We start from the raw sequence: 16,387 nt of genomic DNA, 5'->3' as shown, positions 1-16,387 counted from the left end.
TGTTTGGTGGGAAATAATTCTTTTGTCTGTTGTTGTGATCCCTTAACCAAGTTGCTAATTTAACTAGCTAAGCTGCCTATGGGTTTTGAGGTATCGGCTGCGTTCATGTACTGGATTCACTCCCTCAAAAGGGCTGTTTTTGTAATTTGGGGAAAATTTGTATAATGGTTGGAATTTGTCCCTTTTTTGGTGAATTTTAGTTTGATGTGCGCTGTCTAGTGCAAGTAAATTGGTACATGAAGGGGATAATACTGCCTGTAACTTTGATCAGCGACACTAAGAAATGGAGCTGTTTTGATTCCTGATTTATTTCTGGAAGCAACCGTTAACTGTCGCAAGCCAGAGAGAGAAGTTGACCAATAGCAACAGCGCCACCAGCTGTTGCAGCACAATTCTGCGTTCCCTGGTGGCCTTTATTCCATCTAACACAATGCAGGGCCTCCGAAAGAAAGAGAAAGGGTTACACTGACATTTTACTTAAGGGTGATGCAGTCAAACTTTCATGTACGATAAAGTTTGCAGAAAAGGTGGGTTATGGGCCCACCTGTAGGCTCTGGTCTAAGCGAGGAGTTGGGAACATGAACTAGTACACCCACACAGATCGTTTCTGTATATGCATTTCATGGGACACTGGATGTATAATACAATAACACTAGAAAGTACAGCAACCACAGTCATGTTTGTTGTGCTATTTAGGAAAGCTTAAGCAGGGAAGGGATATATTAATAACATAAAACATAAGGGGAGTACAGAGATTCTGTGTCCTTTCAGATTGACCTGTTCTATACTTGTCACGAGACCAGAATGTGAGCTGCTTCTCAAGTGGGTCATTCTGTGGTCCAGTACAAGAGTTACCATTTTTCCAAATTCACAGGTGAACCTGTGAGTGGCTCCCTTTGAGAAAAGGTCACCCAGTCTCTTTGCTGCTGCAAATAAATTCTCAGTAGAGTTTATATGGCCTGGGCCCTCTATATCCAGCGTAGCCATCATGCACTCTACTAAGGTGGTCGTTGAAACCCTGTCACTAATGTTAGTTCCATCTACTTTTATTCTTGTCCAATGTCTCTGAAGACCTGAATCCTTCAATTCAGGTGACTGAATAGAAGTTCCAGAAAGTGAAACAACCTCCAGTCTGAAAAACTGGCTCTTGAGAAGGATCTTCTGGATGATATGGTGGAACAGGATATGTTTGTCTCTAAACGCATTAATGAAGGATCTGAAGACTGTATATTCATGATGGGATTTTTGAGCACAGATGCAATTAGACCATATACAAGCTGTTCGTCTCCTGAACCACTGTACTCGGAAAGAGGCTTAGTGAAAAACACCTTAAGATGGCTCATCAAACTACTGCAAATGCTACATGCAGTGGACCAAAAACTCACTTCAGAGACATCAGCATTTGATTTGATACTTATCTGTGTGTTAAGGTGAAAATGCTTCCGAATTCCATCAGTGACAGAACCCAACAGATGATATGCCATTGTTAAACATTCAGAGGGGGTTTGTCCACTGTCTTGCAACAAATTGGAACCTGACTTTCTGGTGTCATCAAGCAGTGAATGCTAATTTGATATGGGGTATGTCAAAAAACTATATTTGTAAAATAAACCAATTCAGTTAAGTTCATTTGTTATGTATTTCATTAGCCATCACAAGGGGGCATTGGTAGCTCAGTGGTTACAGTACTTGACTAGTAATTAGAAGGTTGGCAGTTCAAGTATGACCGTTGTCACTGTTGGGCCCCTAAATAGGCCCTTTAATTTTCACTTATTCAAGTTGTGTTCATTCAGAATTGTAAGGTTTCTTAGATAAAAACATCAGCTAAATGCCATAAACGTAAATCAGACATCTTCAATAACAAGCCCACTTTTACAGAAGTTCTATACAGCATCTGAAGAAGGAACACTGTAGCTGAAGTGAATTATTATTTAATTTAATTCAAATATGTCTGTTCTGTGCCTTTGGTGGAGACACAGGTTGCATTAGTTAGCATTTAAGTAAACTATAGTACTCTAAGGTACTAGTAAATTAGGGCTTGGTGTTGAAGGAATTTATATCTTATATGATTGTTTCATTTCAGTTTGTTTCCTATCCTGTTTTATATTACCTTGAATATATTTAAACCTAAGAATTGTGTTAAATGCTTCTGTAGTTTTTTCTCTGTGACTGTTTTCTGTGCCATCGTGCCGTGTGCACAACGTGCCTCTGTGAAGGTATGCCCAAAAGTCATGAAGTGGCAACACTCTCCCCTCTCTCTCATCTTTCTTCCTTCTTGTGTAGTTAGACAGTAGACTGATGTCTACATTCACACCCTCATGCTGAAAAACATTTGAAGATATTACACTACTGCAAACAAACAGAGAATCCGAAGAGCAATACAGTCGAATTTGTACCGTCATCCGGACGGCACACCGACATCTCTTTGGTAATGCCATTATTCTGAACCAATAGAAATATTGGCTGGAATTGGAAAAGAGGTCAGTATAAGACGTATCCTTTCGTAGATTGAGAAAATCTATGCTTTCTCTTTAGTTTTCTTAAGCTTCAGAAGTTCATTACATGCTCTAAATTTTATTAACCAAAGGTGGACGAAAACACATTGATATTTTTGAAATTTTTAAACGAATTACAAACACATTTTATACTAAAAACAAATGCGTTAATAAAATATATTTGTAAAAATGTTAATCTATATAACTGATACATTTAATTTAATTACAACAAAAATATGTTAAGAACTTCTGAAAACTTCGCCTTACCATATATTAAATGTGACATTGGAGAAGCATGAGTGAATTGTAAGTGAGGGAGATAACTTTTAATTTAAAAAAAAAATGAAGAAAAGCGCTAGAATCACACAGCAGAGTGAAGGCATCAGCAAAAAAGTGTCTCACACCATCAATGTGAAGCACTGAATGTGGGCTCCTGTGGGGTTTATATATGTAGTGTGAAATGAGAAACAAGGGTGAATAATAATCTGCAAAACTGGACATTAAAAATGGACTGAATCAAGAGGCTTCTTTGGCCACTGACTATTGAAAGCTGGCTTTCCAGTGATATTTAATTTGATGTTCAAGCAGAAATACTTGGTTGAAAAGATGAGCCTCTCCCCAAAAACAAATTGAAAAGCCAACTAGTGACTGAATGCATAAAGTCAATGAATCCATAGAACAATATCACTCTGAGTGCACTATTCATGCAATGATAAGATATTAATTCAGATACATCTGGAGACGTGCATGTTGGAGGGTGGAAAAGAAAGAAATCATTGGGTGTCATCGGCATAGCAGTGGTAGGAGAGGCCATGAGAAGATAATGCATCAGCTACAGAAGGAGTAAACAAAGAGAATAGAAAAGGGGCTAATACTGAGCCCTGTGGAAACACCAGTGGAGAGTCTACATGGTTTGAATGTGGATCTTCTCCATGTTACCTGATAGGACCGTCCCTCCAGATAGGACTGAAACCATTTCCATGCAGAGCCAGTCACACCAAGGCTGGAGAGAACAGAGAGGAGAATGTGTGTCAAAGGCCTCCGAAAGGTCCAGAAAAATCAAGACATATTACAGTTTGACTGCTTTAGCAGCATGAAGTTTCTACCTCAATGCTATGAAGGCAGTTTCTGTTAAATGTGCCGGTTCGTAGCCAGACTGATTGCGAAGAGTTGTTGATGATGAAAGAGATGAAAGGAAGCAAATCTCTTGAGATTGTCTGGAACATAAGGGAGGGAACGGGATCCAGAGAACATGGAGTCGGATTTCTGAAAGTCAGGAGTTGATGAATTTGGACTGAGGAGAGAGGAGAAAAAGAAGTCAGAGCACTGGATGTAGGGGAATGAAGACTGCTCAGGAACAGAGGAAAAGGACCGGCGGATTGCTGCAACCTTCTCCTCAAAGAATCTGATGAAATCCTCAGGATTAAGAGATGAGGAAGGAGGAGGTGCGGGAGGTATAAGGAAAGAAGAAAAATAGTGAAAAGCTTGCGTGGATCAGATGCTGATGGTTCAAATTTTTGTCTGTACTAGGATGACTTTGCAGATGTTACTTCTAGTGAGAACTTGGAAAGAAGAGACTGGTATAAGATGAGGTCTGATTTTAGGACTTTTCCTCCACCGCCCCTCTACAGTCCTTAGCGCTCTCCTGTGGCATCGGAGTGTTTCTGTTAGCCAGGGGGCAGGTGGGGAAGATCTTGCAGGTCGAGAAGAGAGAAGTCACAGAAGATTCATTGATGAGGAGAGTGTAGAAATGACAGTATTTGAACTGTATCCAGAGAGAGAGAGAGAGAGTCATGGTGAGGAAGGATGAAAAAAATAGTAGAAATAAGGGAAGAGGGAGTGATGGAGTGCAGATTGCGACAGAAGGAGGAGGAACAAGTTGGGGAGGTATGGATGGAAAGAGAAGAGAGAGAGAACACAAAGTGATGGTCTGAGAGGTGGAGGGGGTCGACTGCAATGACCGATGTTGTGGTGGTCTGTGTGAAAATCAGGAATACCAAGCAAACAGGCACACTCACACTAACAAGGACAATAACGAACGGCAGGTGTGACACGACCAATTAACAATGTAGGGGCGTGGTGATCAAAAAACACAGGGAGGAGTGTAGGAGGAGGGGGCCGTCCCATGACAGGAAGACTGTTTTAAAGAGGACTTAGAGGCAGTGTGAACAGGTGCGTTGTTAAAACTTGAAGGGCAAAGTCTACATTGCTTCCTGACTACATAACATTCCAGGTAAAGATGTATGTGTTTTCTTTTACAGGCTTGCCCTAAAAGAAAGCAGGAGAGTTTTCTTCTTACTGATTTTATTGTTGTGCTGCAGAATAATGAGGACCATGTTTGTGGTGCTGGCTCTTGCCCTGCTGGTGATGGGTGGTGAGTGGTCCAATTCAGCTTTTAGGGAATACCTGTTTCACATGATTAGTATTGTATACAACATTGATTGCTCCCCATTACCTGACTTGCAGGTTCTGCCCTACAATGTAACCACTGTGTACCCTTGATCCCTGGTGGCAAATGTCCAGACACCATTGAAACATGTGGATCTGCTAAAGATACCTGTGTCACTTTTAATCTGGCCAACATACGTAAGTCTCATCCAGCTTCTCATTGAATTACTTAACCAAGTTTGTCAAATCTGGAACATATTGAGCCTAGTGTTGGCACCCACACCACACAGACATGAGGAGGAGGGTGCTGTGCTGTGACACTGTTCTTTGTCTGGTTTTGTCTCCATAGTTGTCTACAAGAAATGCATCAAAATGTCTGACTGCCTTCTGCTTCAGGGCCTTCCTCTGGTCAATGTTGTATGCTGTCAGACAGACCTCTGCAATTAGTGACTCATGCTTGGAAGTAACATTCAGGGAAAAATAAAGATCTACTCATGATTCCAATGTCTGACTATTGCCTTTGATCTGCTTTCATTATTCAAAATGAGAATGTCCATTAGGAACTGGTTAGCTCAGTTTGTGAACAAACGGATTTGGCTTGCCAAAGCTCATTGTAACAGGAAACTCCTTCATGGTCGACTACATGTAGGCAAGGGGCAACAATACATGGTAGTAAAATAAAGGTGCTTATTTGAGACTGGGTTTTGGTAGTGTTCCCAGTTGGAGCCACTGGGTGGCGCATGATTTGTTTCGCACATTGCTTCTGTGGTTTCATTTAGTTTTATTTTCTGAAGGAGAGTCGTGCTGACTTTGACGTTGTGAAGGATTCGCATGAATTATTAGACAACATTAACATCCAGCAATGTCTTGCACAGATTAGATATGTCATTTGTTTGGTGGGAAATAATTCTTTTGTCTGTTGTTGTGATCCCTTAACCAAGTTGCTAATTTAACTAGCTAAGCTGCCTATGGGTTTTGAGGTATCGGCTGCGTTCATGTACTGGATTCACTCCCTCAAAAGGGCTGTTTTTGTAATTTGGGGAAAATTTGTATAATGGTTGGAATTTGTCCCTTTTTTGGTGAATTTTAGTTTGATGTGCGCTGTCTAGTGCAAGTAAATTGGTACATGAAGGGGATAATACTGCCTGTAACTTTGATCAGCGACACTAAGAAATGGAGCTGTTTTGATTCCTGATTTATTTCTGGAAGCAACCGTTAACTGTCGCAAGCCAGAGAGAGAAGTTGACCAATAGCAACAGCGCCACCAGCTGTTGCAGCACAATTCTGCGTTCCCTGGTGGCCTTTATTCCATCTAACACAATGCAGGGCCTCCGAAAGAAAGAGAAAGGGTTACACTGACATTTTACTTAAGGGTGATGCAGTCAAACTTTCATGTACGATAAAGTTTGCAGAAAAGGTGGGTTATGGGCCCACCTGTAGGCTCTGGTCTAAGCGAGGAGTTGGGAACATGAACTAGTACACCCACACAGATCGTTTCTGTATATGCATTTCATGGGACACTGGATGTATAATACAATAACACTAGAAAGTACAGCAACCACAGTCATGTTTGTTGTGCTATTTAGGAAATCTTAAGCAGGGAAGGGATATATTAATAACATAAAACATAAGGGGAGTACAGAGATTCTGTGTCCTTTCAGATTGACCTGTTCTATACTTGTCACGAGACCAGAATGTGAGCTGCTTCTCAAGTGGGTCATTCTGTGGTCCAGTACAAGAGTTACCATTTTTCCAAATTCACAGGTGAACCTGTGAGTGGCTCCCTTTGAGAAAAGGTCACCCAGTCTCTTTGCTGCTGCAAATAAATTCTCAGTAGAGTTTATATGGCCTGGGCCCTCTATATCCAGCGTAGCCATCATGCACTCTACTAAGGTGGTCCGTTGAAACCCTGTCACTAATGTTAGTTCCATCTACTTTTATTCTTGTCCAATGTCTCTGAAGACCTGAATCCTTCAATTCAGGTGACTGAATAGAAGTTCCAGAAAGTGAAACAACCTCCAGTCTGAAAAACTGGCTCTTGAGAAGGATCTTCTGGATGATATGGTGGAACAGGATATGTTTGTCTCTAAACGCATTAATGAAGGATCTGAAGACTGTATATTCATGATGGGATTTTTGAGCACAGATGCAATTAGACCATATACAAGCTGTTCGTCTCCTGAACCACTGTACTCGGAAAGAGGCTTAGTGAAAAACACCTTAAGATGGCTCATCAAACTACTGCAAATGCTACATGCAGTGGACCAAAAACTCACTTCAGAGACATCAGCATTTGATTTGATACTTATCTGTGTGTTAAGGTGAAAATGCTTCCGAATTCCATCAGTGACAGAACCCAACAGATGATATGCCATTGTTAAACATTCAGAGGGGGTTTGTCCACTGTCTTGCAACAAATTGGAACCTGACTTTCTGGTGTCATCAAGCAGTGAATGCTAATTTGATATGGGGTATGTCAAAAAACTATATTTGTAAAATAAACCAATTCAGTTAAGTTCATTTGTTATGTATTTCATTAGCCATCACAAGGGGGCATTGGTAGCTCAGTGGTTACAGTACTTGACTAGTAATTAGAAGGTTGGCAGTTCAAGTATGACCGTTGTCACTGTTGGGCCCCTAAATAGGCCCTTTAATTTTCACTTATTCAAGTTGTGTTCATTCAGAATTGTAAGGTTTCTTAGATAAAAACATCAGCTAAATGCCATAAACGTAAATCAGACATCTTCAATAACAAGCCCACTTTTACAGAAGTTCTATACAGCATCTGAAGAAGGAACACTGTAGCTGAAGTGAATTATTATTTAATTTAATTCAAATATGTCTGTTCTGTGCCTTTGGTGGAGACACAGGTTGCATTAGTTAGCATTTAAGTAAACTATAGTACTCTAAGGTACTAGTAAATTAGGGCTTGGTGTTGAAGGAATTTATATCTTATATGATTGTTTCATTTCAGTTTGTTTCCTATCCTGTTTTATATTACCTTGAATATATTTAAACCTAAGAATTGTGTTAAATGCTTCTGTAGTTTTTTCTCTGTGACTGTTTTCTGTGCCATCGTGCCGTGTGCACAACGTGCCTCTGTGAAGGTATGCCCAAAAGTCATGAAGTGGCAACACTCTCCCCTCTCTCTCATCTTTCTTCCTTCTTGTGTAGTTAGACAGTAGACTGATGTCTACATTCACACCCTCATGCTGAAAAACATTTGAAGATATTACACTACTGCAAACAAACAGAGAATCCGAAGAGCAATACAGTCGAATTTGTACCGTCATCCGGACGGCACACCGACATCTCTTTGGTAATGCCATTATTCTGAACCAATAGAAATATTGGCTGGAATTGGAAAAGAGGTCAGTATAAGACGTATCCTTTCGTAGATTGAGAAAATCTATGCTTTCTCTTTAGTTTTCTTAAGCTTCAGAAGTTCATTACATGCTCTAAATTTTATTAACCAAAGGTGGACGAAAACACATTGATATTTTTGAAATTTTTAAACGAATTACAAACACATTTTATACTAAAAACAAATGCGTTAATAAAATATATTTGTAAAAATGTTAATCTATATAACTGATACATTTAATTTAATTACAACAAAAATATGTTAAGAACTTCTGAAAACTTCGCCTTACCATATATTAAATGTGACATTGGAGAAGCATGAGTGAATTGTAAGTGAGGGAAATAACTTTTAATTTAAAAAAAAAATGAAGAAAAGCGCTAGAATCACACAGCAGAGTGAAGGCATCAGCAAAAAAGTGTCTCACACCATCAATGTGAAGCACTGAACGTGGGCTCCTGTGGGGTTTATATATGTAGTGTGAAATGAGAAACAAGGGTGAATAATAATCTGCAAAACTGGACATTAAAAATGGACTGAATCAAGAGGCTTCTTTGGCCACTGACTATTGAAAGCTGGCTTTCCAGTGATATTTAATTTGATGTTCAAGCAGAAATACTTGGTTGAAAAGATGAGCCTCTCCCCAAAAACAAATTGAAAAGCCAACTAGTGACTGAATGCATAAAGTCAATGAATCCATAGAACAATATCACTCTGAGTGCACTATTCATGCAATGATAAGATATTAATTCAGATACATCTGGAGACGTGCATGTTGGAGGGTGGAAAAGAAAGAAATCATTGGGTGTCATCGGCATAGCAGTGGTAGGAGAGGCCATGAGAAGATAATGCATCAGCTACAGAAGGAGTAAACAAAGAGAATAGAAAAGGGGCTAATACTGAGCCCTGTGGAAACACCAGTGGAGAGTCTACATGGTTTGAATGTGGATCTTCTCCATGTTACCTGATAGGACCGTCCCTCCAGATAGGACTGAAACCATTTCCATGCAGAGCCAGTCACACCAAGGCTGGAGAGAACAGAGAGGAGAATGTGTGTCAAAGGCCTCCGAAAGGTCCAGAAAAATCAAGACATATTACAGTTTGACTGCTTTAGCAGCATGAAGTTTCTACCTCAATGCTATGAAGGCAGTTTCTGTTAAATGTGCCGGTTCGTAGCCAGACTGATTGCGAAGAGTTGTTGATGATGAAAGAGATGAAAGGAAGCAAATCTCTTGAGATTGTCTGGAACATAAGGGAGGGAACGGGATCCAGAGAACATGGAGTCGGATTTCTGAAAGTCAGGAGTTGATGAATTTGGACTGAGGAGAGAGGAGAAAAAGAAGTCAGAGCACTGGATGTAGGGGAATGAAGACTGCTCAGGAACAGAGGAAAAGGACCGGCGGATTGCTGCAACCTTCTCCTCAAAGAATCTGATGAAATCCTCAGGATTAAGAGATGAGGAAGGAGGAGGTGCGGGAGGTATAAGGAAAGAAGAAAAATAGTGAAAAGCTTGCGTGGATCAGATGCTGATGGTTCAAATTTTTGTCTGTACTAGGATGACTTTGCAGATGTTACTTCTAGTGAGAACTTGGAAAGAAGAGACTGGTATAAGATGAGGTCTGATTTTAGGACTTTTCCTCCACCGCCCCTCTACAGTCCTTAGCGCTCTCCTGTGGCATCGGAGTGTTTCTGTTAGCCAGGGGGCAGGTGGGGAAGATCTTGCAGGTCGAGAAGAGAGAAGTCACAGAAGATTCATTGATGAGGAGAGTGTAGAAATGACAGTATTTGAACTGTATCCAGAGAGAGAGAGAGAGAGAGTCATGGTGAGGAAGGATGAAAAAAATAGTAGAAATAAGGGAAGAGGGAGTGATGGAGTGCAGATTGCGACAGAAGGAGGAGGAACAAGTTGGGGAGGTATGGCTGGAAAGAGAAGAGAGAGAGAACACAAAGTGATGGTCTGAGAGGTGGAGGGGGTCGACTGCAATGACCGATGTTGTGGTGGTCTGTGTGAAAATCAGGAATACCAAGCAAACAGGCACACTCACACTAACAAGGACAATAACGAACGGCAGGTGTGACACGACCAATTAACAATGTAGGGGCGTGGTGATCAAAAAACACAGGGAGGAGTGTAGGAGGAGGGGGCCGTCCCATGACAGGAAGACTGTTTTAAAGAGGACTTAGAGGCAGTGTGAACAGGTGCGTTGTTAAAACTTGAAGGGCAAAGTCTACATTGCTTCCTGACTACATAACATTCCAGGTAAAGATGTATGTGTTTTCTTTTACAGGCTTGCCCTAAAAGAAAGCAGGAGAGTTTTCTTCTTACTGATTTTATTGTTGTGCTGCAGAATAATGAGGACCATGTTTGTGGTGCTGGCTCTTGCCCTGCTGGTGATGGGTGGTGAGTGGTCCAATTCAGCTTTTAGGGAATACCTGTTTCACATGATTAGTATTGTATACAACATTGATTGCTCCTTATTGCTCCCCATTACCTGACTTGCAGGTTCTGCCCTACAATGTAACCACTGTGTACCCTTGATCCCTGGTGGCAAATGTCCAGACACCATTGAAACATGTGGATCTGCTAAAGATACCTGTGTCACTTTTAATCTGGCCAACATACGTAAGTCTCATCCAGCTTCTCATTGAATTACTTAACCAAGTTTGTCAAATCTGGAACATATTGAGCATAGTGTTGGCACCCACACCACACAGACATGAGGAGGAGGGTGCTGTGCTGTGACACTGTTCTTTGTCTGGTTTTGTCTCCATAGTTGTCTACAAGAAATGCATCAAAATGTCTGACTGCCTTCTGCTTCAGGGCCTTCCTCTGGTCAATGTTGTATGCTGTCAGACAGACCTCTGCAATTAGTGACTCATGCTTGGAAGTAACATTCAGGGAAAAATAAAGATCTACTCATGATTCCAATGTCTGACTATTGCCTTTGATCTGCTTTCATTATTCAAAATGAGAATGTCCATTAGGAACTGGTTAGCTCCTACTGAGAAACCTGTATTTTGTGATTGCTACAAAGCAAAGTTTGTGAACAAACGGATTTGGCTTGCCAAAGCTCATTGTAACAGGAAACTCCTTCATGGTCGACTACATGTAGGCAAGGGGCAACAATACATGGTAGTAAAATAAAGGTGCTTATTTGAGACTGGGTTTTGGTAGTGTTCCCAGTTGGAGCCACTGGGTGGCGCATGATTTGTTTCGCACATTGCTTCTGTGGTTTCATTTAGTTTTATTTTCTGAAGGAGAGTCGTGCTGACTTTGACGTTGTGAAGGATTCGCATGAATTATTAGACAACATTAACATCCAGCAATGTCTTGCACAGATTAGATATGTCATTTGTTTGGTGGGAAATAATTCTTTTGTCTGTTGTTGTGATCCCTTAACCAAGTTGCTAATTTAACTAGCTAAGCTGCCTATGGGTTTTGAGGTATCGGCTGCGTTCATGTACTGGATTCACTCCCTCAAAAGGGCTGTTTTTGTAATTTGGGGAAAATTTGTATAATGGTTGGAATTTGTCCCTTTTTTGGTGAATTTTAGTTTGATGTGCGCTGTCTAGTGCAAGTAAATTGGTACATGAAGGGGATAATACTGCCTGTAACTTTGATCAGCGACACTAAGAAATGGAGCTGTTTTGATTCCTGATTTATTTCTGGAAGCAACCGTTAACTGTCGCAAGCCAGAGAGAGAAGTTGACCAATAGCAACAGCGCCACCAGCTGTTGCAGCACAATTCTGCGTTCCCTGGTGGCCTTTATTCCATCTAACACAATGCAGGGCCTCCGAAAGAAAGAGAAAGGGTTACACTGACATTTTACTTAAGGGTGATGCAGTCAAACTTTCATGTACGATAAAGTTTGCAGAAAAGGTGGGTTATGGGCCCACCTGTAGGCTCTGGTCTAAGCGAGGAGTTGGGAACATGAACTAGTACACCCACACAGATCGTTTCTGTATATGCATTTCATGGGACACTGGATGTATAATACAATAACACTAGAAAGTACAGCAACCACAGTCATGTTTGTTGTGCTATTTAGGAAAGCTTAAGCAGGGAAGGGATATATTAATAACATAAAACATAAGGGGAGTACAGAGATTCTGTGTCCTTTCAGATTGACCTGTTCTATACTTGTCACGAGACCAGAATGTGAGCTGCTTCTCAAGTGGGTCATTCTGTGGTCCAGTACAAGAGTTACCATTTTTCCAAATTCACAGGTGAACCTGTGAGTGGCTCCCTTTGAGAAAAGGTCACCCAGTCTCTTTGCTGCTGCAAATAAATTCTCAGTAGAGTTTATATGGCCTGGGCCCTCTATATCCAGCGTAGCCATCATGCACTCTACTAAGGTGGTCGTTGAAACCCTGTCACTAATGTTAGTTCCATCTACTTTTATTCTTGTCCAATGTCTCTGAAGACCTGAATCCTTCAATTCAGGTGACTGAATAGAAGTTCCAGAAAGTGAAACAACCTCCAGTCTGAAAAACTGGCTCTTGAGATGGATCTTCTGGATGATATGGTGGAACAGGATATGTTTGTCTCTAAACGCATTAATGAAGGATCTGAAGACTGTATATTCATGATGGGATTTTTGAGCACAGATGCAATTAGACCATATACAAGCTGTTCGTCTCCTGAACCACTGTACTCGGAAAGAGGCTTAGTGAAAAACACCTTAAGATGGCTCATCAAACTACTGCAAATGCTACATGCAGTGGACCAAAAACTCACTTCAGAGACATCAGCATTTGATTTGATACTTATCTGTGTGTTAAGGTGAAAATGCTTCCGAATTCCATCAGTGACAGAACCCAACAGATGATATGCCATTGTTAAACATTCAGAGGGGGTTTGTCCACTGTCTTGCAACAAATTGGAACCTGACTTTCTGGTGTCATCAAGCAGTGAATGCTAATTTGATATGGGGTATGTCAAAAAACTATATTTGTAAAATAAACCAATTCAGTTAAGTTCATTTGTTATGTATTTCATTAGCCATCACAAGGGGGCATTGGTAGCTCAGTGGTTACAGTACTTGACTAGTAATTAGAAGGTTGGCAGTTCAAGTATGACCGTTGTCACTGTTGGGCCCCTAAATAGGCCCTTTAATTTTCACTTATTCAAGTTGTGTTCATTCAGAATTGTAAGGTTTCTTAGATAAAAACATCAGCTAAATGCCATAAACGTAAATCAGACATCTTCAATAACAAGCCCACTTTTACAGAAGTTCTATACAGCATCTGAAGAAGGAACACTGTAGCTGAAGTGAATTATTATTTAATTTAATTCAAATATGTCTGTTCTGTGCCTTTGGTGGAGACACAGGTTGCATTAGTTAGCATTTAAGTAAACTATAGTACTCTAAGGTACTAGTAAATTAGGGCTTGGTGTTGAAGGAATTTATATCTTATATGATTGTTTCATTTCAGTTTGTTTCCTATCCTGTTTTATATTACCTTGAATATATTTAAACCTAAGAATTGTGTTAAATGCTTCTGTAGTTTTTTCTCTGTGACTGTTTTCTGTGCCATCGTGCCGTGTGCACAACGTGCCTCTGTGAAGGTATGCCCAAAAGTCATGAAGTGGCAACACTCTCCCCTCTCTCTCATCTTTCTTCCTTCTTGTGTAGTTAGACAGTAGACTGATGTCTACATTCACACCCTCATGCTGAAAAACATTTGAAGATATTACACTACTGCAAACAAACAGAGAATCCGAAGAGCAATACAGTCGAATTTGTACCGTCATCCGGACGGCACACCGACATCTCTTTGGTAATGCCATTATTCTGAACCAATAGAAATATTGGCTGGAATTGGAAAAGAGGTCAGTATAAGACGTATCCTTTCGTAGATTGAGAAAATCTATGCTTTCTCTTTAGTTTTCTTAAGCTTCAGAAGTTCATTACATGCTCTAAATTTTATTAACCAAAGGTGGACGAAAACACATTGATATTTTTGAAATTTTTAAACGAATTACAAACACATTTTATACTAAAAACAAATGCGTTAATAAAATATATTTGTAAAAATGTTAATCTATATAACTGATACATTTAATTTAATTACAACAAAAATATGTTAAGAACTTCTGAAAACTTCGCCTTACCATATATTAAATGTGACATTGGAGAAGCATGAGTGAATTGTAAGTGAGGGAAATAACTTTTAATTTAAAAAACAAATGAAGAAAAGCGCTAGAATCACACAGCAGAGTGAAGGCATCAGCAAAAAAGTGTCTCACACCATCAATGTGAAGCACTGAACGTGGGCTCCTGTGGGGTTTATATATGTAGTGTGAAATGAGAAACAAGGGTGAATAATAATCTGCAAAACTGGACATTAAAAATGGACTGAATCAAGAGGCTTCTTTGGCCACTGACTATTGAAAGCTGGCTTTCCAGTGATATTTAATTTGATGTTCAAGCAGAAATACTTGGTTGAAAAGATGAGCCTCTCCCCAAAAACAAATTGAAAAGCCAACTAGTGACTGAATGCATAAAGTCAATGAATCCATAGAACAATATCACTCTGAGTGCACTATTCATGCAATGATAAGATATTAATTCAGATACATCTGGAGACGTGCATGTTGGAGGGTGGAAAAGAAAGAAATCATTGGGTGTCATCGGCATAGCAGTGGTAGGAGAGGCCATGAGAAGATAATGCATCAGCTACAGAAGGAGTAAACAAAGAGAATAGAAAAGGGGCTAATACTGAGCCCTGTGGAAACACCAGTGGAGAGTCTACATGGTTTGAATGTGGATCTTCTCCATGTTACCTGATAGGACCGTCCCTCCAGATAGGACTGAAACCATTTCCATGCAGAGCCAGTCACACCAAGGCTGGAGAGAACAGAGAGGAGAATGTGTGTCAAAGGCCTCCGAAAGGTCCAGAAAAATCAAGACATATTACAGTTTGACTGCTTTAGCAGCATGAAGTTTCTACCTCAATGCTATGAAGGCAGTTTCTGTTAAATGTGCCGGTTCGTAGCCAGACTGATTGCGAAGAGTTGTTGATGATGAAAGAGATGAAAGGAAGCAAATCGCTTGAGATTGTCTGGAACATAAGGGAGGGAACGGGATCCAGAGAACATGGAGTCGGATTTCTGAAAGTCAGGAGTTGATGAATTTGGACTGAGGAGAGAGGAGAAAAAGAAGTCAGAGCACTGGATGTAGGGGAATGAAGACTGCTCAGGAACAGAGGAAAAGGACCGGCGGATTGCTGCAACCTTCTCCTCAAAGAATCTGATGAAATCCTCAGGATTAAGAGATGAGGAAGGAGGAGGTGCGGGAGGTATAAGGAAAGAAGAAAAATAGTGAAAAGCTTGCGTGGATCAGATGCTGATGGTTCAAATTTTTGTCTGTACTAGGATGACTTTGCAGATGTTACTTCTAGTGAGAACTTGGAAAGAAGAGACTGGTATAAGATGAGGTCTGATTTTAGGACTTTTCCTCCACCGCCCCTCTACAGTCCTTAGCGCTCTCCTGTGGCATCGGAGTGTTTCTGTTAGCCAGGGGGCAGGTGGGGAAGATCTTGCAGGTCGAGAAGAGAGAAGTCACAGAAGATTCATTGATGAGGAGAGTGTAGAAATGACAGTATTTGAACTGTATCCAGAGAGAGAGAGAGAGAGTCATGGTGAGGAAGGATGAAAAAAATAGTAGAAATAAGGGAAGAGGGAGTGATGGAGTGCAGATTGCGACAGAAGGAGGAGGAACAAGTTGGGGAGGTATGGATGGAAAGAGAAGAGAGAGAGAACACAAAGTGATGGTCTGAGAGGTGGAGGGGGTCGACTGCAATGACCGATGTTGTGGTGGTCTGTGTGAAAATCAGGTCCGGAACATTGCCTGCTCTGTGAGTCGGAGGACACTGGTTGAGGGTGATGTCAAATGACATCAACAGTGGAAAGATGCATAAGGAATGTAGACTGTCTGATGGACTTTGTGTAATTTTCACCTACTTTGTACTCTGAATTATGCTTTTAATAATCAAAAACTTTGTTTTTAATTTAGTTATAATGGTTTCCGTTATTCACTTGATATGGTTCAAGAGTTTGCCTTGTTCCACATTGCATATGACAGACTGCTGGTTTAATTATTTGGTCATCTCGCTGACAAATGTTTCCAAAGCAACTAA

At 40.6% G+C, this 16,387-nt stretch overlaps 2 long non-coding RNA genes across 2 annotated transcripts; both read left to right on the top strand.

Annotated features, from left to right (window-relative positions):
- Nucleotides 1–4,668: 4,668 nt before the first annotated feature.
- On the top strand, nt 4,669–5,387 carry LOC145651178 (uncharacterized). The gene is made up of 4 exons (XR_014116953.1): nt 4,669–4,728; nt 4,817–4,869; nt 4,962–5,081; nt 5,233–5,387. It is a non-coding gene; the product is annotated as an uncharacterized LOC145651178 (long non-coding RNA).
- A 5,057-nt stretch (nt 5,388–10,444) lies between these two features.
- Nucleotides 10,445–11,173, top strand: LOC118242158 (uncharacterized). Its single transcript, XR_004776601.2, has 4 exons — nt 10,445–10,504; nt 10,593–10,645; nt 10,748–10,867; nt 11,019–11,173. It is a non-coding gene; the product is annotated as an uncharacterized LOC118242158 (long non-coding RNA).
- The last annotated feature ends 5,214 nt before the right edge of the window (nt 11,174–16,387 follow it).

This window comes from Electrophorus electricus, chromosome 14 (genome assembly GCF_041902795.1).
Source record: "Electrophorus electricus isolate QZ-2024a chromosome 14, ASM4190279v1, whole genome shotgun sequence".
NCBI lineage: Eukaryota > Metazoa > Chordata > Actinopteri > Gymnotiformes > Gymnotidae > Electrophorus > Electrophorus electricus.
The sequence above is the reverse complement of the archived record's forward strand: the minus strand, read 5'-3'. Positions and strand labels throughout refer to the sequence as shown.